This window comes from Delphinapterus leucas, chromosome 12 (genome assembly GCF_059928025.1).
Source record: "Delphinapterus leucas isolate spDelLeu-1000000601 "Yukka" chromosome 12, BTC_Dleu_Yukka2, whole genome shotgun sequence".
In the NCBI taxonomy this organism is placed as follows: Eukaryota; Metazoa; Chordata; class Mammalia; order Artiodactyla; family Monodontidae; genus Delphinapterus; species Delphinapterus leucas.
The window spans coordinates 76,739,255-76,766,560 of NC_143140.1; the positions used below are offsets into that span (position 1 = coordinate 76,739,255).

The following is a 27,306-nucleotide window of genomic DNA, read 5'->3' on the forward strand; positions in this document are numbered from 1 at the left end:
TGCATGTGTATGTGCAAAGCAGAGGCATTGGACTAATGTCCTGTAATGTCCTGTCTAGCTCAGGTACCTATGAGAGCAATATAAAGTTTCACCTGGAAGTTAACAGCCACTTCTTATTTATTACTAAATTTCAGAAGTTTCTGACAGTGCTCACTCCTCAGAAGCAAGTGATTGAAAAGACACTTGAATAGGTATTCCCACAAGACACTACCTCAAAGACCATCCCTTTTGCCTGGGAGGGTAATATTTTTTGTGAGTCATTGTGACTCTTTTCATTTTCGCATGGTGTCCTATAGCTTTTCTCTGATTAAGTGACATCTTTTTGGACTGTTGCATACATGTTGAAACGTTATGTCCTGCTGTTCCTGTGGGTCACAGCTAAGCAATGCCACCTGAAGGCATGCCTCCTATGACCTCTCGAATGGCTTCATCGCATGGACACTTCCTTTAGCTTATCATACTTAGTTAGGGTTCACTGCTGTTTGGGCCTTTTATTTCTCTCCCTCATTCTCTTTCTTCTTCTCAAATATTTATTGAGCTTCTATTCTTTACCAGGGTTGGGGCTAGAACCCTTGAGAAAAATTTAAACAAGTCATAGGGTTTTCCTTGAGACACTAAATATGCAATTGGGCAATGGATTGCCTGTATATAACAGTGGAACTCTGACCCATAGTCTCTGCAGCAACCAGCCTGGAAAGTCAAACCAACACTTCTGCAGCAATCAGGCAGGAACAGTCAGGACTTGGTCTATGAGTGCCAGCTTCTCTATTTTTTTGTCCCTGCTTCCAACTCAGGACCAATGAGAGAGAGAAAGCCAAATATGCTCCCTAAACCAATCACATAAGATATCTTGCTTCCAGTTAGCTCCTGCTTCCCCGTGTCAACAAACCTCCAGTCACAGCAGACTTGGAGGCTTCCTTCTTTGCACTGTAAAATTTTCCACCCCCTTGTCTGCCTTTGAGTTTCTGTCAAGCGCAAGTGATGGTGACTGACTCCCTTGTTACAGAAAGCTCTGAATACGTAGGCCTGTTTGTTCTCATTTGGATGGTCTTTGTTTATTTCCACAGTTCTCCTGGAGGTTTCACTGAGATCCACTCTGCACAGCCTGTCACTTAGATGTGTGATACTCAATGGAGGCCCCTGTGTTTTGGTGCTTGAGGCTTGTGGAATCCCTGCCCCTGCGGTAAGTCAGCACTAGGCCTAAACTGGGCTCTTTTTGTATAACTTGGCTATTTATTCTCAGTTTGGTACCAGGGTTTTGTTATTGGTGCCCGTTTGTTTGGCATCCTTGGTGGAATCAAGCCATTCCTTTTCATCCTCTTTTGTTCTCTTTTGTGCTGCCATTTTTTGTTGTGCATCTAAAGGTGTTGTAATCAGAAGGAGACTCACCGAACAGGTCATAGTCATAGAGCGTTACGGGCTATAATAAGCCTGTTGTTCAAAAGCCAGCTTCACCGGCCATTGAGTTTACGGTTTCTCATCAAGCTAGTATCCATTTGGAAAAATGTTGTTGTGTGTCAGCAACAAAACTAGATAAGGTTCTCGTTCCATCTTTAATTTCTGATTTGAGAGCTTGGCTTTGAAGGCTCTGAGAGTTTTCTGCCTGTTGGGGGTGCAGACTGTCTGGTCTGTGGTTGGAGGCAGGTAAGTATTAGTTGAGGCCCAAGGCATGAGGTGCACAATCGTCACTTTTTAGCGACCATTGCTATGGGGTTGTCTAAGACTAAATCGTCTCTTTTTGTTGGAAAGATTTCCGCTTCTTTTAGGTGCTCTCAAGTCTTGTACCTATTTTTCTAATGGCATAATCACTGAAGATGATTTGGCTTTCAGTGGCCACTCTGGGGAACATTTGACTTGAACACAATTGTTCATTTGATATTTATGCTACCAACTTTTATGACCCAAAGAGAGCTACAGCCACACCCCCCCCACCTCATCCCTCCCCAGAAGACCCTCCAAGACCAGCAGGTAAGTCTGGCCCAAGGTCCTATGAAGTCATTGCTTTTGCCCTGGGTCCTGGTGCACACGAGACCTTGTATGTACCCTCCAAGAGTGGAGTCTCTGTTTCTCCCAGTCCTGTGGAACTCCTGCAATCAAGCTCCACTGGCCTTCAAAGCCAAATGCTCTGGGGGCTCCTCCTCCAGACCCTCAGGCTGGGGAACCTGACATGGGGCTCAGAACTCTCACTCCTGTAGGAGAACTTCTGCGATATAATTATTCTTCAGTTTGTGGGTTGCCCACCAGGGCGTCTGGGATTTTATTATATCACAAGTGTGCCCCTCCTGCTTTCTCGCTGGGTTTCTTCTTTATGTCTTTGGATGTGGAATATATTTTTTGTTAGGTTCCAGTCTTTTTTATAGATGGTTGTGTGGTGGTTAGTTGTGATTTTGGTGTTCTTATGAGAGGAGGTGAGCTCAAGGTCCTTCTACTCCGCCATCTTGTCTCCAATCTCCAATTGTTCATTTGAGAGACACCTTAGAAAGAAAGAGAATAATATTTTTCAGGCCCAATGGGCAGCATTTTTATTGGTAGCAGAGGCCTCCAAATAAAATTCTCATCAACGATTTCTTTACTAGAAGATTTTTTTGCCAATGCTAACAAGCAATTTGACAAACTCATATAACAAAACATAAGACTCATTTCCCAGGTAAATCCTCCCCATCCTTGTCCTGCAGTTGCCTCCCACTAACCAAATGTTCTTCTTTTTTCCCTTCTGATCTCTCCTTTTATACCTCTTTTGATTCCTCCCTTTCTTGCTCTTGTCCAGATCACCTAATTCTTTTAAGAATCCAAACTCCAATTTCCTCTAAAATCCATCCCTCCCATGAGTCAAGTGTGTAAGCAACTGTAGAATTTAAACTTTGGAACCAAATTAAATCAAGAGCTATAACTAGGATTCCCCTAAACCCAGAGAGACCAGCAAATATTCATAGAAGAATTTAAAATTCCTTGGGGTGCATTAGACCCACGGTTACCTGATCTATATTAAGTTGTACACATGTTGGTTGAAACCTCAGATGCTAAATTCTGAGTTGCAAAAGGTGATTGGACTGACCCAGAAAGGCAACTGTAAGGATCCTTCCTTCCACAATAAACCTGAGAGTCAAATAATGCACCCCCTGCAGTAGAGCAGTCCCCTAAAAGTCATACCCAAAATATTTCCAGTGAAAACCAGTTGAAGATCTGTTGCATAATAATGTGAATGTAGTTAACACTACTAAACTGAACACTTAAACATGATACGGAGATTAAGTTTTATGTTTTGTGTTTCTTAACCACAGTTTAAAATTAAAAAATATTTTTAAACATTTTAAAATTTGGTTGAACCATAGTTTAATCATGCAAACAGAAAAGTAATAAAATAATAAGAGATTTTTAGGAAGATTAGAAAATCCTTCCAAAATTATTTGGGAGTTAAAGAAGGGGCAGTCCTTTCCTCTCATTTTGACAATGGAGTTAAACATGAAATTGGAGATCTAATTCAAAGATGAAATTGGAATGGTAAATAGTTCCTTTACCTGAATTACACCTGACAGAACATTTTGAAAGGGCTTTAGAACCAAAACCAAGATGAAACCCCAAATAACCTTAAGGTCCTATAGATCAAATAGTTAGGTGGCACACTTCCCAACTAACCACCTATTGACAAGGACACTTGTAGATATTTATAAATTGAAATGACACTGGAAAAAAAGGCAGCCCCATCTAACCAAAGAAAAACCAAGGCAAAGAAAAATTCTTTAGTTCGGATGAATGAGGGATGCTTCAGGGAAGGAAAAAGAGCTCAATATTTCCCTTAAGTTTAAACGTTCAGGGTGAATTAAATATAAATATAGATGGTCAACCTCATCAATTACTGGTAGACATAGACAATCCTCTTTCTACATTAGGCTTTGCCATATTTGCTCAACTTCTTCCTGAGAGTAAACACACCACTCAGATGGTAGGTATTTCAAATAATCACAGATGTTCCCTGTCTCCCAGCCCTTAACTGTAACCCTTGGGCCCTTAACTAAAAACATTCCTTCCTGTTCTGTGATACCGCCCCTGCAAACTTAATAGGGAAGGATTTACTTTGCAAATGAGACTGTAGTATGAAATACACACCAGAAGGACTATTTCCTGAGGATACCCTTATTTGTAATCAAGTTGTGTCTCCTTTGTCTTCTCCATTATATTTGATACGTGGCCCAGATAAAGGTCTTTACATCGTACCTGACACTATGAGCTAAAATTTCAGCTGACATAGGAAAAATAATAGAAGCAGAACCTAGCAAAATTCAGGTGGATCCTACCAAACTATTATCCAAACTTCCCCAGTATCTCTTGAAGCCAGAAGCAAAAGAAGGGATCAAACTAATAGTTAAAAGCTTTGTATACAAAGGTCTTATACAACGCAATAGCCTTTGTAACACTTCTGTCCTGCCAGTAAAGAGACTAGACAGAGGAAGATACCAATTTGTTCAGACCTTAGCGCCATCAGCAAAATTGTTATCCTTTGGTTCCGGATGGTACCTAATGTAAATACCATCCTGTCATTAACTCTGCCTGAAGCCACTTGCTTTACTGTATTGGATCGTTGCTCCGTCTTTTTCAGTGTGGCTTTAGAACAGAATAGGCAATATCTTGTTGCCATTACCTGAATAAGACAACAATACACCTGGACAATCGCACCACAGGGTCTTTTCCTCACATCAATACTTAAAGATTAAATTTCCCTTGTGATTCAATTGTGAAAAATATGTGGATGATCTCCTACTTTGTTCAGGGAACAAGGAAACTCATAAAAAAGTGTTCAGTTTACATTCTCCCAGCCTTAGCAGAAAAGGGACATACAGTTTCAAAAGACAACTTTTGCTAAAATATGGTTCATTATTTAGGGTATGACCTACATAAAGGAGGGAAAAGTACTCTCTCCGGATAGACTAAAAACAATCTAAACTTATCCTAGACACTTCAAAAAATAACTATTAAGAGAATCTCTAAGTTTAACTGGATATTATAGTCAATGGGTGCCAAATTTTACCGAAATTGCGATGCCTTTTTAGGAGTTGGCTGAGTCTACGGTACGAAACTCTCTCTTCAGAGAGCCCAGGCATTAACAGGCCTTCCATAACCTGAAGAGGGCTCTTCAGCAACCTTACTTCGACACCACTAACTACACAAAACCCTTCTGTCTATTTGTGCCATCTGGACAAGATTTTGCCATTGTAACTCAATTTCATGGGAACCACCAAAAACGATTTGCTTATTATAACCTTACTCCTGATATGATAGCTGTTGCCGTAAAACTTGTTGGTGCTTCTGTTGAACTAGATCTGGGTTCCCTGCTTGACCTCATGGCTTCTCATGCAGTATAGATATTACTGCTGGCGGAGAACACACAACACTTTTCAGCCAGCCAGTTAACTTTTTATGAAATTCTTTCCCTCTCCCTCTCACATTATTATTCTCCATTGCAGTACCTGAATCCTACCACTCTACCATTCTTGCTGGAAGGGGAGCCTCATGATTGTCATTGTACTCTGCCCAGGTTTCCTGGAGACTCGCACTGAGAACTCTGACCTGGTTATTTATTGATGGGTCATACCTCAAAACAGAAGCTGGAGATTATCAAACAGGATATGATATCACTAATTTAAGCTCCCCTTTAGAATATAGTCCTCTTTCATAGGCAGATATAGTCCTCTACCGTATGTAAAATAAGCCTAAATGGAGAACTTACTGCACTTACTAGACCTTGTCAGTTAACCAAAGACCAGAGAATAAACATATATACATATAGCAGATATACATATATACATGGAGCAGATATGCTTTTGACATAGTAATGGCTTTGGTGTGCTTTGGAAACAAAAGGAGACTCTTACTTCTGCTAGAACCCCCATTAGAAATGAAAAGCAAGTTAAGGAACTTTCAGACACACTCCTACTTTCCTAGAGAGGTGGCTACTATAAAAGTTGAGGCTTATGCAAAAAGACATAGTATGGAAACTAAAGGAAATGCTCTAGCAGATCAGTATGTCAAACAAGCAGGTTATTATCCTGTCTAATCCCTGAAGGGATAAGTCCTGGAGGGATTCAAAGAGGCCATTATAAATTACCAACATTTAGCCCCTGGTTTGTAAAGGGAAGAATGGGAAAAATCTGGTTGCACGCTTCCCTCAGATGCTGAAACTATTCATTGGCCTGAAACTATTCGTCATTGTACTGACAGATTGGTTACTATCTTAAATCAACATTGGTGGGGAAATTTAAAAAACACAGCTGAGGTTTTTTTGGGGTCATATGCCACATGTTAACAACATAATGCTGGAAAAATTATAAAGGTAGGACGTGGCCAGAAACCAAAGCCTCAAGGGCTTTTTGAACACCTTCAAATGCACTTTATCCTGCATCCACCTCTATGGGATTTGACTATGTTTTAGTTATTGCACATCTATTTTCAGAACAGGTTGGAGCATTTCCTTGCTGAAAAACTATAGCCCCTACAGTTGCTAAAAATCTGCTTGAATTTATGTTTCCAGCCTGTAGCATATCAACTTTTTTGTCAGTGGCCAAGGCACACACTATATGGGAAAAAAAAAAAAAAAAAAGAACTCTGTAAAGTGTTACCCCTTTCTCAAAACCTTTACTGTCCTTACCACATAGAATCTTCTGGAAAGGTTAAAAGAACAAAAGGCTTCCTTAAATTAAAATTAGGAGAACCTTTAGAAACCCTTGAGCTCCCTTGGCCAAAGTATTCTTATTAGTTCTTATGGTCATACGGTCCACTCCCTGAGGGACACATTGTTAACTGGAAGTCTCATGCATTTAGTGATTTCATCTTCAATACTAAACTCTTCCCTACTGCATGCAGATAGGACAAAATATTGCAAGGGGCTCAGGTACTATACCCATTCCCTATCACCAACAGATGAAAGCCACCTTCCTACAACATCTTCCCAAAGAGCCTCTGTATGATATTCAACCAGGAGGTTTCATATATTGGAAGAGATATCAAAGAAAAACTGCCCTTGAACCTCCCTGGAAGTAACCTTATCTGGTAGTTTTAACAATAAACACAGCAGTGAACCTCCAGGGAGTCAATCTTTGCGCTCACATTTCACAACTAAAGAGGCAATTCAAAATTCCACATAATTGGAAGACTACTCGAATAGGGGACCTCAAACTGAGGATTCTCAGAAATCCTTTAGAACAGCTCTATTTTCAGAAGTAGGCACTAGCTCAAGAACTTTAAAACAAACAGATGACCTCAGATAATGTATAGATTCCCCCAAGACATTGGACCAAAACACCTGCCTAATTCTTGCTTTGTTTTTGATTTACTTGTGTATATTCACTCTTTTTCTCAGTTTCTAAAGATCACTGTTTTTTGACTACCTGCAGCTCTTTTTCTTTTTTTATTCCTTCATAATAATAGTTGTTAGTCAGTGTATACTCTAATGCTATCCTTAGATTATCCTAAATGCTATCCACTCCCCTCAATCTCACTGATTGCTAGAAATGCCAGCTATTACCAGATCCCTATCATAAAAACCTCTGGGCAATTCTGGTCTCATCAAATGAGACCATAGGGAATTACAGCTGGTGATATTTCCACTTGCATCTACATGAACAGATGACCTTAAAAAAATCAACCTGTGACTTTGCTAGTGTCCTTTTTTTCCAGGAAAAGGACCAATTATTATAATCTCTTGATCAGATCCTAGATAATTCTAAATTTCAATTCAACAACCTTTGAAGGGCAGTGACCAAACACTTATTATTTGGAAAAGAATAATAGAGATCCAAATATGTAACCAGATAATGTAATGGCTTGGTTCCAACTTTATGTCATAAATGACTCCTTTTTCCCTGGATCTCCACGTGCCCCTATAGGATACTACTTCCTTTGTGGCCGACACACTGGTCCTGTTTGCTTCACATTAACATCTCATTTACCTCAGGAAAGGTATTCTGAGAATTTTCTGTACATAGAGAACTTAATTCTCTAAGTCACCAAGGCTGGAGAGAAGATATATTATTATTACAAATCTATAAATAATAAAATCTTATATTATTTACAATTCCATAAATCAGATATGAGTTCCTAAATGACGGTACTCATAATTATTCAAATACTCTACCTGGAAGAATTACTGACTCATTGTTTGTGCAAACAGAGCAGTATTCACAGTAGTGGAAACCAGACAGATAGACCAATAGTCAGATGTTATTAACAGCACCACCTCTGCCTTAAATGGAAAACAGATCAGTTGGCATGCGTAGTGATGCACGTTTCTATTGCTTTTTCTTGTTGGCTAGTTCTGGTGGCATCTGTGACACTGCTAATATTTCTTGCTATGTTTGGATCAATGAAATGGGTACAAGGAAGGTAGAACAGGCTTAAGGAAAAAGCCTTAAGGAAACATCTTGGCTCTCTAAGGCTGATCTTCATAGCGTATAGGATTTATGCTCCTGACCTTGGTTAGGCAACTAGGGTTCCTGATTCTGAATCATCTTACAGGGACTATTCATTATTCTTGTTTTTGTCATAGTGGTTATGATGCTGGTTTGTTGTAATTTATCCAGAGTCTTAAATGCTTCTGTACAACCTACTCATATGATTGTCATGTTGATATAACAACAAAAAGGTCAAAAAGATTTTGTAATACTGTTGACCATGGAGACAACTGAAGAATCCTCAGGCAGTGAAGGTAAAGATCTTGATATCTACCTTTCCTGAATTGGTCAACTTTCTGCAAGAGAGTCAGTGATAAAATGGGGAGACTGAGAGACTGATATACAAACGAACAATGATCAGACTACATATGACGAAAGATTTCTGGCCCACGGTCTGTAACAATCAGCCAAGAATGGTCAGGACTTAGCCTATGAGTGCCAGCGTCCCTATTTTTTGCCTCTGTTTCCAAATCAGGACCAACCAGAAAGCCAAACATGTTCTCCAAGCTCATCATGTAAGATGCACCGCTTCTGTTTTGCCCACCTCTGCTTCCTCATGCCAACAAGTTCCAGTCAGAGCCTACCTGAACCCTTCCATTTTTGGCATTATAAAGCTTTCCCTCTTCCCTTGCCTGCATTTGAGTTTCTACCAAATACAAGTGATGGCTGCTGACTCCCTTGCTCTAGCGAGCTCTGAATGGATATAACCTTTGCTTTTTTTCATTTGGATGGAATTGTTTATTTCCACAGCTCCTCAAGGAACTCACAGCCTTGTGGGGAGAGACAGTATTAAACGTATAATTATCATACACTAATATATGCAAAGCCATCTAATGCAGAAAAAAGGGAGTAATAGATATTTCCTTTTTTTCCTTGAGTGGCTTATTTTATTGTATCACTTTGCTTCACTTTTGGTGAAGAAAGTTGGAGTAGCCTGAGGATTCTTTGGGAGACTTGTGTTCAGTTGTAGCTGAGGAAACCAAGGAATGTAGATGGCATTCAATCATCATTAGATGGAGCTGCTGCTTCTGGAGCACAGCCCCTGATACTCTTTAGCCTACATCTACAAAGCAGTAAGGAACATTATAGCCACCAGGATGTCTATCACCACATGACACTGAAGTAGCTTGTAGAGAGAGTACTCCTTGCCAGCACCTGGCTGATTATAGAGCATGATCTGTGACTGGAGGCCGAGCTCGAGGAGGAACTGTGTAGTTAGGATGTTGTACAGTTATGATGCTACTTAGGAGCATCATTGGCAGGGCTGCAATGAAAGGAGAACCTTCTGAGGGAGAGGCTTTTCTGCGAACGTACTCTTCCTAAGTCCAGTCCCATGGCGAGCACATGATCTTGCTACTATAGTGTTTTTGTGACGGTTGGGCACTGCTGAAGAAATCCTGGCTGCCTCGGAAGAGAAAACATACAGATTTTGGCTTGTCATTCCTCCTGCAAATTGGAGCTTTCTGGAATAAGCACGTCCATCAGTCTCTGCGAAGCCAGTGGCCTCCTCCTGCCATATGGGTCTTACGATAGTTATTGCTTCTCCTCTCTAGGTGCCAAGAACAAACTGAGTGAAAAATTAGGAGAGTAAACATGCCAGTGGCTGGGGAGTTTCCACCAAATGTTCTGGCTGCCATGCAAGAAAGGCATGAAGGCTTGATGACCTTTTTTTTTTATTTTATTTTTTTGGGTGATGGGGAAGATGGGCACAAGGAGCCCTGACAGTAGAATTACAGTAGTGGAATTTTACTAGCACTTGGTTTTTAACACCATCATTGCCAACATCAACATAGAGTTTATTTTCATAAAGATGTTTGGTGAGTTCAAGCAAAGATGGCCTTATACATCCATCTTCATCTTTTGAATCCGCCTCCCACTGGGCCTGGGCCGTCAGTTCTTGGGCTGGACACACTCTAATAGGGATAGGGTTGACTGGATAATGCCAGTATTGCCACTGGAGCTACTCGTTCTCTCCCTCCATGGATAACTAAGCCCCTTTAATATGGCTTACTGTAGTTCTTTAGATTTAACTGTATTTTCATTCTGATTATAGTTGAAATTTGTGGGTCTAGCTATGTCTTTCTTTCAAAGATGAAATTTGCTTAATTCTTTTCTAATCCTTTAAGCATTGACTTTTTTTTAACTCTCAGAGAAGATATTTATTTTATTTCAGAGTCTGAAGAGATGCCTCCCTCCAGCCCATGAGAACTGTCAAGCACTCTTACTTTAAAAAATAGTCCTTTTTTTTTTTGCGGTATGCGGGCCTCTCACTGTTGTGGCCTCTCCCGTTGCGGAGCACAGGCTCAGCGGCCATGGCTCGCGGGCCCAGCCGCTTCGCGGCATGTGGGATCTTCCCAGACCGGGGCATGAACCCGTGTCCCCTGCACTGGCAGGCGGACTCTAAACCACTGCGCCACCAGGGGAGCCCAAAAATAATCCTTTTCTTAATTCACTGATTGACCTGTTTTTTGAGTGTCAATCCTTATAATTATTTCTTAGCGTAAAAGAGCAGAGCTGTAATGAAAAGTTTTTAAAAATTCACTCACATATTCTAGAGGGGAAGCTTGATGTTATACTCTTATTATTGAATCTTTGGTCTTATTTATCATACAGAAATCCTCAGTGGGAGAGTGGAAAGCCTCTTAATCTGATGTCAGGTTGTGTGGGTTTTTTTAATCATTTGATAATTATACTAATATCAAATGTTTGATATTTGCGGAAACGTCAAACATCAAGTGAGTGATAGTTTTTCTAACATAAGGAATTAATTTAAATTCTCTGAGCCTCAGGGTTTTCAAAATATGTAAATTAAAGATAATAATACCCAACCTGATAACCTCACAGAGTTGTTGTAAAGAAAAATGTAATTTTTCAAAATACTTCACGAATAGTAAAGTGTCCTATAGTCACACTATTTTATTAAAAATTAGTTTTAATAATACTAATTCTTAGAATATTGGTTTTTTGTGTAGTACACATGTCTTGTGGTCCTGCCCAGAATCCTTCTCTAGGACTAGAGTACTTATTCCCAGATGATGGAAGGGCTAACAGAAAATGACCCTTAGCCATCAGTTTTCCTTAGGAATTCTTCCTTAGCATTATTTTCTATCTCTTTTCAAAAAGAGAAACAAAGTTTGTATTCACTTTGGACAGTAGTATTTACCATTTTTTTCCAGTGTTATGTCAGCTCTCTCTTCAGCTGTCGTAATATGGACCAGATGAGCATCCTATAGAACATTACACTGGTCTGCTATATTGATAATATCATGTGAAACAGCATGGATAAGCAAGAAATGGCTAGTATGTTGGAGAACATGGTAAGGGCACATGTGCTGTAGAGAATGGGGACTAAACATTCAGGGACTCTTCACATCCTCCACATCAGTGCACCTCCTCCAAAGTAAAGGACAGATTATTTATTTTGCAACTTCTACCATAAAGAAGAAAATCCAATGTTTGGTACCTTTTTAAGTTTTAGACACAGCAATATTCCACACTTGGGAATAATACTCTGACCGATGTATTGGGTGACACAAAAGGCTGACAGCTTTGAGTTAGGCCCAGGGCAAGAAAGTCTTTCAGCAAGTCCCGGCTGCAGTGCGAGTGCCTTGCCACTTGAGGTATGTGATCTATCAGGTCATATGGTGGTGTAATAGATAGTTGTGGTGGAAAAACGCATCATGTGGAATTTATGGTAAGTCCTTACTGGGAAAAAACCACAACACAGGTCCACAGGGTATTGGAGAAAGACTATGCTGTTTGAAGCAGAGAATTATACATCTTTTAAAAGATAGCTCCTGGCATATTACTGGCCTTAGGAGAGACAGAACACCTGACAGAACACCAAGTGCTCATTTGGGTAGAACTGTCCATTATGAGTTGGATTTTATCAGACCCACGATATGGTAAGGTCAGGTACATCAACTAACCATTCATAGGATGGAAGATATTCATCTGGGATCATAAACAGAACTAGGGGCACAAGCAATCTGAACCAGCATGTAGGGCAGATACCCACTTTCTCTACCACTATTGTCCTAGTGGCTCCCTTTCAGTCTGAATCTGTGGTAACATGGGTCATCCTTTATAACAGCTGATGGAAGAGGAAAAAGTCTAAGCATTGTTAATAAGAGGAGTAGCTGAAAATGAACAGTGGTTGCACTATAGTACCATTCAGCCATATTCTTGAAAAAAGGTGGTGATAAAAAGCCCTCCCGGGGCTTCCCTGGTGGCGCAGTGGTTGAGAGTCTGCCTGCTGATGCAGCGGACGTGAGTTTGTGCCCCGGTCCGGGAAGATCCCACATGCCGCGGAGCGGCTGGGCCCGTGAGCCATGGCCGCTGAGCCTGCGCGTCCAGAGCCTGTGCTCCGCAGCGGGAGAGGCCACAACAGTGAGAGCCCTGCGTAACACAAAAAAAAGCCCTCCCAATGGGTAGAGCTTCAGGCAGTGCATCTGGTCTTTTACTTTGTGGTTCAAGGATGAAACATAAAACACATGGGCAGTAGTGAATGTCTTGGTTGGCTGGTCTAGAGGAAGAAAGATTAGAAGACTGGGGACATGGAGATCTGGGGGAGAGGCATGTGGGTGGGCATATAGCATGAAGACAAAGTGTGAAGATCTTTCTATTGCATATTAATACCCACCATGGAAGAGGCACTGAACAACAAAATAGATTGTTAACATCAGCCAAATTCTCTCTTCATTTACTCCAGTGCTGACATACATGCATGAAATGTGTAGCCATGATTTCAGAGATGGAGTTCTACATGAGCTCAACAGCACTTAAGAAGGCTAATTGAGCTGACAATTCATGTCCACAGTACCAGTGGCAGAGACAAAGAATGAGCCACAAATACAGCACCATCCCTTGGGAAGACCAGTGTCTACTTGGAGGCATGTTGACTACATTTGAGCCCTCCTATCCTGGAAGGAGCAGTAATTCAATTTTACAGGAGGGACACATATCCCAGGTATGGGTGGTTTGCTCTTCTTGCCTGGAGGGCTTCAGCCAACACCACTCTCATGGGGCTTACAGAGTGTTCAGTCCCTAAGCAGGGACCCCTATACATCAGGCCAACAGACACACAGACACCTGAACAGGAGGTACAGGTGGGCGTCAGTGACCACAGAATTCACGTGTAATGCATACTGCATCAGCCAGTAGTTGCCAGCTTGATAGAATACAGGAGCAGACTGTTGAAGGCCCAGCTGAATAGCTAACTCAAAAATAACACTTTGCCAGGATGAGACTCCATCCTCGAGGATGCAAAATACCTTAAATCAAAGACCTTTCAATGGTGCTATGTCTCCAATAGGTGGAACATATAGTTCAGGAACCAGGTGTGGGGGAAACAGGAGTGATCCCACTAGCCATAACTCCCATCGACCCACTTAGGAAATTTGTGCTTCCCATTCCTCTGAGTTTAGAGAGTGTTTTTCTCAAAGAGGAATCACTTTCATCAGGGGACACAGCAAAACTCCCCTTGAACTACAAGCTAAAGCTGCTCTCTAGGTACTTTGGGCTCCTTGTGCCAAAGAACAGCAGAGGCAAGAAGATGAATTTCCTTTTTGGCAGAGATCACTGATCCCGATCAGGAGGGTGTAGGGCTGCTGGAACACGTGGGAACACGGAGGAATACATCTGGCACCGGCGTGATTCACTTGGATACATCTTGGTGCTCCTTTGCCCTACATTGACTGTAAATAGACAAGTACAGCAACCCCAATCAGAGACGGTCATAGTGATGAGATTCCAGGGAGGCTCTGAATTACACCATCAGGTAAATAATGGTGACCAGAGGATGTGTTGGCTGCGGGTGAGAGGAATCTATACTGGGTGGTAGAGGAGGGAGACAGTGAACATCAGTTGTGGCACTAAGACCAGCTCCAGCAGAGGAGGATCTGGTTCTTCTCACTAGTCTTCCTCTAAGCTTCCGCCAGGAAGAGAAGTCTACCAGAATCCTGGAGGAGTTGCTCCCAGAACCTAGAGAAAGAAGTGAATTCATATGGTGCAAGGGTAGGCTGCAGTGTGTGGTGTGATGTGCTGCCCAGATGTCTTTCAGGAATGAAGGACAGTCTCCAGCTGCTGGGAGTGCTGCTGGAAGACAGTCCTCGGCTATCAGCCCTCTTTGAGAGTTGCTTCAGCTGAAGTAAAGTGACTCACCCAAGGTCACGCCTCTTTGCAGGGGTAACCCGTATCCAGTGACTGTCAGTGAAGGGGCATATTGGCCCTGGATCTTGCTCCAGCTTGGATCAACTCTGGATGGTTGCCATGAGCTGACTGAGGCTGTTGGTAGCCTTGTGTCAGGTTTTACTCATCTCTCTACACGATCCTGCTTCCTTTCTCCTCCTTCATTGGTTTTGCTCCCACTTTTCCTGTGAAAGAGTAGGCCTAGGCTAACAGGCTTGTTATGGGTGACCAGCCCCCACTGCTGAGGAAGAAAAATCCAGACTGGGGGCGGGGGGAACTGAAATTACTGGGGCCATTTTTTTCTCCTGTAAAGTTATGGGTTGGACCTTGAGAAACTGGAACAGTTAAGGTGTGGGGAGTCAAGACGAAAGGCCGTGTAGAGTGCATGTTTGGCTGGAATGGGGTGGGACGGGGGAGGGGATCAAGTTTGTGGAGTTAGAGAAATTGAAGGAAAATGCATCATTTATGAGAGAAGTCATGTTGGGGGCGGGGAGAAAGAGGGTGGCGAGAGTCCCTGGCCGCTCTACGTACCATTTCCCAGTTGTAGTTAATTAGGGCCCAACTATGCTTCCTTGACATTCCCCTGAATCAGAGACCCACTTCTCCTGAAACTCCAGATGTATACAAATGGCTCTGAGTTAGCTTGAGTTGGTTCCTCTCCTTGCAACCAAGAGTCTTGACCAGAACAATTACATAATATCATTAATTTTCAAAACTGTTTTTACATATGTTCTTGAATTAATATAAAAATTAGGAATCTGAGCTAATGTTTTAGATGCACAGGATGGAAACAAATGGAAATTTGTATTAGTCAGACAGTGCCCTATAGAGAATATTCCAATATTGTGGTGTGTGAATTCTTGGCCAAGCATATGAGATAGAACTAGGACAGAATTGCCGTTCACGTTGTTCTTCTTTATTCAGATGTCTTTGGAGCAAGGGGAAGTCCATGAGAATGGAAAAGCTGCTCCATTATTCCCACTGAGACATTTTACAAAGGGGCAGAATTAGGAGTGAGGGGCAGAGAGAAAACAAGAGTGAAATAGCATTATTAATAAGAATAAATTTATAATTATAATTCTGTTCAGTTTGTCACCTCTAATTTCAAAAATTAATCTTCGTAGAAAAAAATTAGTGACATTTGAGGAATGATACTGTAATATTATCAAAATAAATATGGGAAGTTATTTTAGGTGCTGTGGCACCGTGTTAAGAGCCTGTCCCTGCAGACATGAAGCCCTGGCGTTCTGCATAATTTCAGCATGCCTGGAAACAAACGGCCATGTGGGTAGGGATGACGGGAAGAACGGAGTCTACTGATGGACCAGTGGTTTTCAAAGTGAGGTCTCCAGAGCAGCAGCAGCAGTAGCATCACCTGGGAACTTGCTGGAAACGCCCACCACCCCATCCCTACCCTGGGGGAATGCCCTAAATCCTAACCTGCTGAAAATAGTATCCTATGAATCCCACTGACTTTGGATATCAGACGCCAAGGTGATTTGGTTTTCTTTTCCCAGACTAATGTAGCTTTGTGAGAAGAGCTACTATTTGCCTCAGATTTTAGGAATAGAGATTATAAATTCGGTGCCTGTGGATTCCAGGACAATGGAGCCTCAATGCCTCAGCAGCAGGTAGTTTGTAGTTTATGGCGTCAACTGAGGTTTACACTGCCGGGTTACTGCCCGAGGGCCAGATGGTAGGAGATGAGAAGGAGGAAAGGAGATACAGCATTGAAAACCTGAGTTAGACCCTTTAAACTTTACACTATTGCTTCTAGTTTATCTGTGCATCCCCTTGAAACCTGGTAAATTTTACTTGATGATAGTAAAAGACCTTTCTAGGACAAATATTTTAAGTATATAACTACATGTTCTTTTAACCAAATTTATTTTCGAAACACTTTCCTATTAGAAATTAACTAGAATATACACCCAGTAAAAGGAGTCTACATATATCTTCCTGACTTACTGAGATGACTGAATCCATTTTCTTCTACTCATTAGAGCAGCTCCATTCAATCTGGGTCAAAAACAAAAATCGCCAAACTGAACTTAAATTCAAAAGGGAGTAGCAGGACACAGAAGTTGTGTGTATTTATTCATCATCTTCTTCAAGTATTCACGAGCATTTTTGGTTTTTCTTAAATTCCTCTATCCAGAGTCATTTCTAGTTATTACACATCTATTAGATGATGATCCAACACTGTGTGAGAAAGACTGGCATTGAAATGCTAGCATCTGTTATCATAAAATAAGTTGTGAAACCATTTTTCATTGAGTCTGAAAATACTAGTACACTAATAGTAAGATAGCATGTTAATAAATCACCAAATTTACTAAGCTTTTAAAAAAACCGAAGTCACTATAATCTTCTCTTCCCAGAACCACTTTTAGCTTCACCTGAGAAGGGAAAAATGGCTAATGGAATACAGTTAAATATACACCATTTACTACTTTATGTTTTTCCCACTTTATTTTTTTTCTTCTTTCATGTGGTGTTTATTATACCAAGTGAGTGAACAAGTGTAAGATTGATTTGAATCTAAATTTGATTTCTCAATTCCTGGAATTTTATTAGAATTTGGTTCTCTGGGTAGATACGTAGAACTTGCCACCAAGAGTACAAGCTGGTTTGACTAGGGAAATAAGTAAGAAATGAGGTTCGAGGTCTCTGAAATCGTAATCAGTATATTTCATGCAGCTCCATCTTGTTCAGGCATCCATGTGGAGAGCAGCCAGTTCCTTGAAACTGGTCAGTGAAACTTCATGATTACATCTGCATGATCCCCTGCTTTCTCTGCACACTTGTATGTACCACTTATTTGACACTGATCATCCAGTGCCTGAAATTTCATACCTATTTATTCTGTCTGCAGGCTAGATTGCAAACCCTCTGAGCACAGGAACAATCTTTTGTAACCTACATGCGATAGAGCCATAGATTCTTTTTTTTTTAAACATCTTTATTGGGGTATAATTGCTTTACAATGGTGTGCTAGTTTCTGCTTTATAACAAAGTGAATCAGTTATACATATACATATGTTCCCATATCTCTTCCCTCTTGCATCTCATAGATTCTTGTATAAAATATTCTTGTATAAAAATCTAGTCCAGCTTCCTACTCGCTTGGGCTAATAAATATTTCTTGTTTTTAATGTACTATACTAATAACTTTCCTCAAAGATTTTTCCCATAGCAAAAACAATGAAAGGTTTCCCTAAGAATCTCAGAAGTCATGCCATTCAGCAGAACTCTAGAGAATGTTGTTCTCTAAGGCATGCTCGAGAAGAAAGCTGTAAAGGAAGAAAAGAGAATATTACAAAATTAAGCAGAAGCAAATAGTGCCACATCTGAGAAGACTGCATACATGAATAAAGAAAGCCAGATGGTCTTCTTCATTAGAAAGATATGAAATCTGATACCAACATGCAGAGAGAATTTTGTTTGTCAGCTTTTCTTCAGTTCTAAACTTCACCTTAAATTACAAGTTAAATTGATTCTCCAAGAAAATTCTAAGTGCTTTATGATGATTTTGAGGTTCGTTTTAGGGGATTAAGCTGGTGTTGTCCTTGTATGTATGTCATACCTTCCTAGCTTTGCAATAAGTCCATGCTCCCTTTAAAATGTTTCTATCTTTTATATTATGTAAATCTATATATTAAGTCTTCCTTCATGTCTTATTTTCTGTATTTTTCTAGGATTCGAGTTTATGTCTAAAGGATTAGAGTCTCACATTTCTCTGCCTCCAGGTTTTGCTCTTTCTGGGCTCACTGTCCTTTCTTTTCCTGCTGACTCTGTGTATTCTTGTTCTTTGGTGTCTGAAGCTATTGTTATTGACTTCGCTGCTTCATGTCAACCTAATACAAAATTTTAGTTAAAACTCTGCCATTGGGGTTGAGCTGCATGTTTTTATTATAAAGTGAGATTTAGTACTAAAGTGAAAAAGTTCTAGCAAGATCTTATCTACATTGGCTATAAAATAAGACAGATTTGCAGCGTATAAAATATGACAAATATTTGTAATTCTTGAGTATTCCAGTGATGTCAAGTGTATGGAAAGTCTCAGTCCACATGTAGGCAATAGACTTTATCTAAATGTATTCCCAAGTATCTGTGACATGTGTCCTGTCCTTTTGCAGTCCTGTTGCCCAATTCCTTGTGATATTATTTGTAATGCTTAAAGTCTGGTTACTGGCATTTAGGGCAATTTCCCTCCATCCTCTGGGAGAACGTCATCTCCTCATCTTAAAGATACATTTGAATGAAAGTAAGTGACTGAGCCTTTTAAAATGAGTTAGAGCTGCTGATTTTTCAAAATACAACCGCAGAAAACTTAATGTTATAAGTATTTCCAGAAGCAATGTGGTTGCATAGGATTTAGTAACTAAATGTCCATGGGCCCCTAGGGAATCAGCTCATGGGCTTCAGGGAACCCAGAAACCCTCTGAAATGTTGTGTATTTGTGCATCTGTTTTTTTTTTTTCTATACAGAGAGATTGATCATTTAATCAAATTCATAACAAGGTTAAGAATCATGACCCTAAAGGGAGGCAGCACAGGAAAACTGCATGGAGACTTGAGTACGAAAACATGCACTTAATTCATTGATGTAAGAGTGTTAGACAATGTGACGCACAGGAAGCTGAGTAGCAGTGCTACTTACCTTAAGAAGGACATTATTTCCAAATGCATGGGACGGGGGTGCAATGGTGTAGACAGTTCCACATCTTATCGTTCCCATTTTCTGGAAGCCTGTCAGCACCCAGATGTGGCAGTTATTTCAGAAGTGACTCATCAATGTCCGGGACCTCAGTCAAGGGTGGCTGAGAGAAGAAAAAAGAACCACTACAGTCCCCTCCCAGCCACCAAAGCCAGTTGAGAGAGGACAAGCTGGATTTAGGAAAGGTTTCTGGAAAGAAACTACTGACAGTTTTGCTATCCCTGGAATCAAGTAGTTCATTGGAAAATCTCTCTATGTGGGTTCAAGATGGTTTGGACAATTAGAAAATTCAATCTTCAGGCAGGGGGAAGCAGTGAAAGTTATTTCTGGATATTACTTTTTTTTTTTTTTTTTTTTGGCGGTACGCGAGCCGCTCACTGTTGTGGCCTCTCCCGTTGCGGAGCACAGGCTCCGGACGCGCAGGCTCAGTGGCCATGGCTCACGGGCCCAGCCGCTCCGCGGCATGTGGGATCTTCCCGGACCGGGGCACGAACCCGTGTCCCCTGCGTCGGCAGGCAGACTGTCAACCACTGCGCCACCAGGGAAGCCCTCTGGATATTACTTGGTTCTACATTTGTTAGGATATAAATGTTCAGCGGAACCCTCTTGGCTGTCTCATGGTGGTCTGAGTTTTCAAGCCCAGTGCGATAAGTAAGAGTCGAAGTACCATCTTGCCTAGAGAAGGAAAGCAACCTAATTTTTATAGACTTTGGAACACTGGGATTTTTAAGGCTAAATAAAGTACTCTGATGTGGTTGCGCTGTGTTTTCCTCTCGCTTCTCCTCCCCGTCATTCTGTTCCTCTCCCTCCTCCCACTTCTTCTCTGTGCCTATAGAAAATAAGATCTTGAGGACCCTGATTTTACCCAGTGAGTTATGGAATAGTTACCAGTAAAGTTATAGAATAGTTATGCAAACAAAGATGTTATCCAGTTCAGACTCCTACCATGTGTGAATTTATTCTAAAAGACATGATTTGCTTAAGCACCACCAGATAGACTGAAATTTATGTTCCTGCAGAGTGCTTTTGAGATTTGGAGAATGGTTCCTAGGGATCCTCTGTGCAGGGGAATGGTGAAGAGTCTGGGAAATCATAGGTAAAATCCCCCAGGCTGGGTAGATGAATACAGGTTTGCACACTTCTTGGAGTTGGCCAGAGCCCTCCAGATGCTACCTCCTTGCCTATTTTCCTCAAATGAATACACACTAGTTTCCAAAGGAGGTTTGAGTTGTCCATTCATTAATTCCTTTGTAAGTGTCCTGAACCAGAGCAGAGTGTGAGTATTTGGAATTACGTCCTGGTATAACATAGGGGCTCCTTTGGTAAGTCTTCCATCAGAGGGTGACTCATAGAGATGCTCCTTACTTCCATAATGCTAAGCCTTCTCCTTGACAGTCCTTATTATGTTCTAACCCCTCCAATGCAACTCTCTTTAACCCTTTGCTACTCAGGGTCTCCACATTCTCTCTCGGGACACACCAAAGTGTTGGGAGACCTTGTTCAGTACCATGTGCCTTTCCAGTTGTGTCCTCAGTTATCTTGGCTGGATGTCAGTGGAACTTCGACTGCTCTAAAAGTCTCCTCATGGCTGAAGGGGGTGCCCTGGTCCTAGGGAGTTGGGGTTGAGAGAATGGAAGGTGCTTCAACTCTTGTTCTATCTTTGCCCAATAGCAGAGCTGTGATTTGATTTCCTCGTCAAGTTTTTGACATAAACAATATGGTGACCATGAGAATTAATTTGTTTTCTTTCAAAAATCACCCAAGTCTAGTTTTCACGAGACATGTGTATTCCTCCTTTTAACAAATCTTAGTCATACTTTTCATGAAATAAAGAACCTGGCCTTTTTAATGTGCAAAAGCACACGGTTCCCTTGTTTTTCAGGCGTCCCTCCACCTTACATCTCAGTGGAGCTACACATTAATTGACAATGCTACTCTTCAGATAAATGGCACCTTGTTCCCAAATTTCTTTCTGTCCTTAAGCTTGTCCCTTTGTCCAGGGAAAGGAATTTTGGTGCTTTCTGTCAAATTAGAAATTATGAGACAAAGATTCCTTAGACGTGATGGAGAAGGATGATATCAAGGACTTGCTGTATTGAGGTTTTAAATGTCTTTGTCACAAATAGGACCATAGCCGTTGCTCCCTTTGAAATCTTGGTCTTCCGTTTCCACTTGGCTTTTCGAAGGTGGGTTTATGGTTTGGAGATTAAAAATCAGGAGCAAATCTTGATTTAAGTTCAGAGCTCGAAGGGAAACTCATGATATTTAGTGTGATCCAGCCATGAGCCAGACCTGTCCTCATGGTACATATTCCCTCAAGGTAGAATTTGATCACTGCATCTACACAGTGCCTGATAATATGAACAGCTGAGTGCTCTCAGACCCCTTTTAAACGGGTAAAAACCTACCCTATTTTACAATATCCAGAGGTGTTTGTCATGATGCTGATTTATGAAGTTAGAAGAAAAGACCGACTGACAGGAACTAATTAGTCATAAGTTCACATGGTGCATGAGGAAGGTTGACAGAGGGTCTGGCCATGAAGGCAGTTAGTTAAAAAAATACAGTATTGAGTATGTATGTTATGAAATAGACTATCTTTGTAACTGTATAAAGGCTACAAAACCTTTGCATAATTTGATTTACTTTTTTTGGTGAAGGTTTAAAATGCATTTTTACAGAAAAAAATAATGCAGGTACTTTACTTTTTTTCTTTCAGTTTTCCCAACTTGTTAAGTACAATGAATGTGTATGATTACTGTGTTGGGAACAAGTCACTGTGTTTAACTGAAAGTATCTCTGATGTTAAAATTTCATTCTCATTTCCTAAGATAGCTTAAAGTAATAGTAAGTTACCTGTATACAAGATAGCCTATGAAATGATGGAGTGCATTATTCACATGCCACAATGTAATAATCAGAACACCATTACACTTCATAGAATACTATGCCCAGTGACAATACCTGTGATAATGAGCTAATGGCAGCCTTGAGCACTCAGGGAGGAAGGTGTATGAATCATTGAACAGATACAACCATTATCTTTTTATTTTTATTTTTTATTTTAAAAATTATTTTATTGAGGTTACACTGATTTATAACATTATATAAGTTTCATGTGTACAACATTATATTTCTACTTCTGTATACCCTACAACATGCTGCCTCCAAAGATTTAGTTTCTGTTTGTTACCATACAGTTGATCCCTTTTACCCATTTCTTCCTCCTCCACCCCAGCTCCTCCCCATCTGGTAAACACTTCTCTGTTCTCTGTATCTCTGTGTTTGTTTTGTTTGGTTTGTTCATTTACTTATTGTTTATCAGTTTTTTATATTCCACATGAGTGACTTTGAGTCCTAATTGCCTTCCCTTTATGATAGATAAGGATTTAATGGACACCTGCCACCTGATTCCTCTTTCCCATCCTTTCAAATAGTTGTATCATGATCTTAGATAAATCAGTAATCAGTGTTTATATCATTATGATTGTTTCAATACCAATCACTTTAGAGCTAGATATACTATAATAAAGTTTACTTTGTGGTACAGCTTTTGGTTTTTCCTTGAGTTAATTATCACCTTATATTTTTCTATGTGCCTAATTTTCCTTCTTTTTTTTTAAACATCTTTATTGGAGTATAATTGCTTTACAATGGTGTGTTAGTTTATGCTTTATAACAAATTGAATCAGCTATACATATACATATATCCCCATATCCCTTCCCTCTTGCATCTCCCTCCCTCCCACCCTCCCTTTCCCACCCCTCTAGGTGGTCACAAAGCACCAAGCTGATCTCCCTGTGCTATGCGGCTGCTTCCCACTAGCTATCTATTTTACGTTTGGTAGTGTATATATGTCCATGCCACTCTCTCACTTTGTCCCAGCTTACCCTTCCCCCTCCCTTTGTCCTCAAGTCCATTCTCTATGTCTTTATTCCTGTCCTGCCCCTAGGTTCTTCATAACCATTTTTTTTTTTTAGATTCCATATATATGTGTTAGCATATGGTATTTGTTTTTCTCTTTCTGACTTACTTCACTCTGTATGACAGACTCTAGGTCCATCCACCTCAACACAAATAACTCAATTTCGTTTCTTTTTATGGCTGAGTAATATTCCGTTGTATATATGTGCCACATCTTTATCCATTCATCTGTTGATGAACACTTCCATGTACTGACTATTGTAAATAGAGCTGCAATGAACATTGTGGTACATGACTCTTTTTGAATTATGGTTTTCTCAGGGTATATGTCCAGTAGTGGGATTGCTGGGTCGTGTGGGAGTTCTATTTTTAGTTTTTTAAGGAACCTCCATACTGTTCTCCATAGTGGCTGCATCAATTTACATTCCCACCAACAGTGCAAGAGGGTTCTCTTCTCTCCACACCCTCTCCAGCATTTATTGTTTGTAGATTTTTTGGTGATGGCCATTCTGACTGGTGTGAGGTGATACCTCATTGTAGTTTTGATTTGCATTTCTCTAATGATTAGTGATGTTGAGCATCCTTTCATGTGTTTGTTGGCAATCTGTATATCTTCTTTGGAGAAATGTCTATTTAGGTCTTCTGCCCATTTTTGGATTGGGTTTTTTGTTTTTTTGATATTGACCTGCATGAGCTGCTTATAAATTTTGGAGATGAATCCTTTGTCAGTTGCTTCGTTTGCAAATATTTTCTCCCATTCTGAGCGTTGTCTTTTGGTCTTGTTTATGGTTTCCTTTGCTGTGTAAAAGCTTTTAAGTTTCATTTCATTTGTTTATTTTTGTTTTTATTTCCATTTCTCTAGGAGGTGGGTCAAAAAGGATTTTGCTGTGACTTATGTCATTGAGTGTTTTGACCATGTTTTTCTCTAAGAGTTTTATAGTGTCTGGCCTTACATTTAGGTCCAGACCCAACCGTTATTAATAATAAACACTAGGAATAAGGTATTAAGGTTTTCATCATTACTGCTATTGCTCAGACTGTAGATTTATTTTCACAGTTTGAATTGATGACCACATAAAACTAAGAACAGTACTCACAGAAATAACAAAATGTGAGTTAACATACTATAGAAGCCTTGAAAACCAGCCGTTACCAGTTGCTCTAATGCATGGCCTAGATATTTGCATTTAGTAGCTAACTGCTGAATGATAAAGTAGTATTTTCCAAACAGTGATCTGGAGCTCTAATGATTCCTGTACACCCCCTTTGGGGTTGCCTTTAGTCAGGGGTGGGAGGTAGGTAGAGAAGTTTGGTGGCTTCTTCCTCTTAATTTTCTCCTCAAATCCAAACAACTTTTGTGGCATATTTTAAGTCCTTCCCTGCCCTCGCCGGCTGCTTCCATTGGCTCCAAGACCCTCTTGCTCTCTCAGTTCCCAAGTTGCTTATTATTTGTGGCTTGCCTTTTGGCACTTGGGCACACAGATCCTGACACTGATGGACCTCTCCAAAAAGATGATGTTTCTGAAGTCAGAGGTTGTGCATTATGTTTACTTAATACTTTCCAGTGCATATGGCATCGTATACATGGCAGGCACTGAATAATTTGAATTGTATGCAAATTATATAATTATAGCATTTTTGACTTTATGAGACATTCAGAAATCATTTAATTCATGTCCCAGTTTTACATATGAGAAAAATGAAGCCAACAGAGTTAAGTTCTTGCTCAAGGTCATATGACTAATGTATAATTGTAAAATAATCCAAGCACTTATTTGCTTAGGAAGTAGATGTCTCGTTCATATTCTTGCTTACCCTATTTGTTTTCTTAATAGACTTTCCTTTTCACCAACAATGCAAAATTGTACCTCATCCCTACTGCTGAGGGGATAAGTCAGAATTTGACATATTTGCCATTCTCTTTAGAGCCCTAATGCTGTGATTAATATGCACAAACACATTTCTTAATGCTTGTAAACTCTCTTTTTTAACTTGATAGTTTTAAGCTTCATTGTCAAATCTCCATCCTTTGTTCCAGTTGGAATTAATGCACCTCTCTGCTCACACAGAGCGTTGTTTCTGCTTCAGTTTTGTTGCTTTCCACAATTAGACCTGTATTGTAGTTTGATGAATAGATGTTTATCTCCCCTACTATTCTGAGGCTGTTTGAGGGTGGGGGAATCATGTAATGATCGCCTTGATTTCTCTATATCACCCAGCCCAGTGCTTTGAGTATAGTAGAAACTTCAAAAGTGCTGAAAAATTATTTTGTCCAGTCTAATATAACGAAATGGTAATTATAAGAATCTGTTCCTGAAAATCAGGCATTTTGCATGAAAACGCTTACCAAATCCTACTGCTCATCATTTAAAAGGAGAAAAATTATAATCCGTTACATGTCAACACAAAACAACCAGCCAATTTCCTAAATGTAACTAAAACCCAGTAAAAGGTCTAGGTAGAAGTAACTACCATGTTAGGAAGTAAAAAATTAACCATCCCTTTCTGATCAGCAAACACTTAGTAAGACTATTAATAATGCTTTTTATGCAGTAACATGTACAGTTTTTACTCCATGTCCTAAATATTATGTTTATGATAGGGCATAGAAATGGATACACAGCAATAAATATAGTTGTTAGGGAAAAAGCTAATAAAAATTTACAAGAAAAAGTTCATTTCTTGTAATGAACTCTTTGTCATCTGCAGGCTGAAAAAAATTGAGAATGGAATTGGGGAGAAGGGTTGAAGCCGTTGTTTGTCAAGGGTTATGAAAGGAGGTGCTGTAAGGAGTTGGCGTTGACTGGGTGAAAGAAGGGCAGCCTCAGGCAGACTATCAGAATGAGAGGAACTGTAGAGGGGCGCCACATTTCTGAGGGTTTTCTAAAGGCTCCTAAGCAGAAGACTGATTAGTCTTCAAGGCGCTGGTTGAGGCTTTAGGATGCAGAAACACTAAAAACAACCAACTTTGCTTAATTTTTTCTTAAAAAGGTTTTCACCAGATTCTTGTCATATCGCCAGTGTGTTCCAGCATAATCTTTGTCATCGCATCTTCATGACCCCTGGCGCTATGATCCTCTCTTAGGATCCACTTTCTTATACCAGCAACAGCTGGGATATTCCCACACTCTTTATACTCTGTGTGATGTTGTATTTTGTATGTAACTTAAGACTTTTACCTGCATGACATGTTCGTAATAATGTTGCACTGAAGTTTGGTGACGTACATTTTTTCCTTTATCATTATTGACAGGAGAACATTGTATTTAAATATACATGGGTTTTATGAAGTTTGCATGTTAAAATCTAAGAGGAAGTTTACTGAGAAATGACTAATATGGGTTGTATTCCATGGAAATGTGTACAGTCTCAGCTTGCTTTGTTCCACTTCAAGGGATATATAGTTCTTCCAAGGGAATAAAATTCTCAAGTCATTAAAGATATTTATTGAGTGCATAGAATGTTTATAGCATTGTCAAAAGTATTATAGAGAAGACAGACGAATCAGGCAAGCATCCTGAGATAAGGCCTGTCTAGAATCAGCTGCGCAACTTGGTGGGAAATGATCAGATCTGAAAGCAAGATGCAGAGTCTAGAGGAGTGGAGTCCTGTATCACAGGGGAAATAGCTGCTTCTGGAATGAATGGGTGGCATCTTCCAGGGCAAAGGTAGCAATTGAGCATGAGTATGATGAGCAAGACCGCACTCTTATTTAAGAGCAAATTTATTCTTTACAAGGAAAAGCATTCCATGGGGAGCAGGGAAGAGGGTGATTATTTGTTTGTGAGTTGGGTTTTCAGTGGCAGGTGGTGACTTTTCATTGGGTTATTGGTACTCTCCCTTCTGGGTTCTTTGGGAACTGTGGCAAACCAGGGATAGTGCTTCAGTCTGAGGCTTTAGTAGGGAGCTGATCCAAAGACCCTCTGGTTATAAAGCCTGTCTTCACTTCCTCAGAAGAGGGGAGACAGGAGTTGGGAAGTCATACACACATCCTGATACTGTGGTTCTGTTCAGGGTAAAATCATAGG

The 27,306-nt window shown here is 40.3% G+C and overlaps 1 long non-coding RNA gene across 1 annotated transcript in view; it reads left to right on the forward strand.

Moving 5' to 3' along the window:
- Positions 1-27,306, forward strand: part of LOC111169010 (uncharacterized) — a 129,229-nt gene that overhangs the window by 87,973 nt on the left and 13,950 nt on the right. Inside the window, exon 2 of the long non-coding RNA XR_002643133.2 lies at positions 1,068-1,183. This is a non-coding gene — a long non-coding RNA (uncharacterized LOC111169010). The remainder of the gene's footprint in view (positions 1-1,067; positions 1,184-27,306) is intronic.